The following is a 1,473-nucleotide window of genomic DNA, read 5'->3' on the forward strand; positions in this document are numbered from 1 at the left end:
AACGAAGTGAAATTTCAGCCATGTTCGGCAAAAATATTTGAAAACAATACAAAATCTGACCTAAGTAAAACACGATCGAATGTCTACCAAAAATAACAGAAGTTTTACTCTCATTCCAGGCGTTTTTGTTAAGATTATCTTTCCCCTGATTTGAATGAGCGGTTTATTCACTGTTATAGAGGGAATACATAGTGGGAATTTGCTCGTAATGGCACACAGCATTTTCGGCGCTTAAACTGCAGGTTTTTAGAGGTATCAAATTTCAAACCGGTTCCTTGACGTCACGAATCGATAAAGAAGGTTAAGTCTCGACTTTTGGCAAAGTTTCACTGAGATCGGTCCAGTTTCATGGAAATTATGAACAACTTTGTGAAATATAAAGGAAATAATCATGGGACCCAGGCCTTAATTCACTTGAGGCCAAAACGGATTCCCGGGTGCAGTAGATAGTCCCAGGGGAGTTGGGGAGTTGTCGGGCACCTCCTGCCAAATCACGGCAGTCGTAGTGGCACGCCTGCGAGTGAGAGGCTGTGCACTGTGAGGCACATGTGCTAAAGAAGGCGGTGAGTCTTGTACTCACGCCTGCCACTTCCACGAAACACATCACCACGCGGCCAGAACTTATTCCCGGGTGCAGTAGATAGTCCCAGGGGAGTTGGGGAGTAGACGCGCACCTCCTGTCAGATCACGGCAGCCTTAGTGGCACGCCTGCGAGTGAGAGGCTGTGCACTATGAGGCACATGTGCTAAAGAAGGCGGTGAGTCTTGTACTCACGCCTGCCACTTCCACGAAACACATGACAACGCCACCAAAATGAAATCCCAGGTGCAATAGACCCAGGGAAACCTCGGCAATAGACGCGCAACTCCGGGAAAGCACGGGCGACGGAGTGGCATGCGTGAGAGTGAGAGGCTGTGCAAGGTGTAAGGGCTGAGCCTTGTAGTCACGCCTGCTACTTCCACGAAACACATCACCACGCGGCCAAAACTTATTCCCGGATGCAGTAGATAGTCCCAAGGGAGTTGGGGACTAGGCGTGCACCTCCTGCCAAATCACGGGAGCCGTAGTGGCACGCCTGGGAGTGAGAGGCTGTGCACTTTGAGGCACATGTGCTAAAGAAGGCGGTGAGTCTTGTACTCACGCCTGCCACTTCCACGAAACACATCACCACGCGGCCAAAACTTATTCCCGGGTGCAGTAGATAGTCCCAGTGGAGTTGGAGAGTAGACGCGCACCTCCTGCCCAATCACGGCAGCCGTAGTGGCACGCCTGTGAGTGAGAGGCTGTGCACTATGAGGCACATGTGCTAAAGAAGGCGGTGAGTCTTGTACTCACTCCTGCCACTTCCACGAAACGCATGACAACGCCACCAAAATGAAATCCCAGGTGCACTAGACCCAGGGAAATCTCGGCAATAGACGCGCAACTCCGGGAAAGAACGGGCGACGGAGTGGCATGCGTGAGAGTGAGAGG

The 1,473-nt window shown here is 51.4% G+C and overlaps 1 protein-coding gene across 1 annotated transcript in view; it reads right to left on the reverse strand.

Moving 5' to 3' along the window:
- Positions 1 to 245, reverse strand: part of LOC111332844 (uncharacterized) — a 4,766-nt gene extending 4,521 nt beyond the window's left edge. Inside the window, exon 1 of the mRNA XM_088746317.1 lies at positions 1 to 245. This exon is cut by the window's left edge and continues 1,551 nt beyond it. The gene's annotated coding sequence lies outside the window, so the exon portion shown is untranslated.
- Between the last annotated feature and the right edge of the window lie 1,228 nt (positions 246 to 1,473).

The sequence above is a fragment of the Stylophora pistillata genome, unplaced genomic scaffold (genome assembly GCF_964205215.1).
Source record: "Stylophora pistillata unplaced genomic scaffold, jaStyPist1.2 SCAFFOLD_54, whole genome shotgun sequence".
Classification (NCBI taxonomy): domain Eukaryota; kingdom Metazoa; phylum Cnidaria; class Anthozoa; order Scleractinia; family Pocilloporidae; genus Stylophora; species Stylophora pistillata.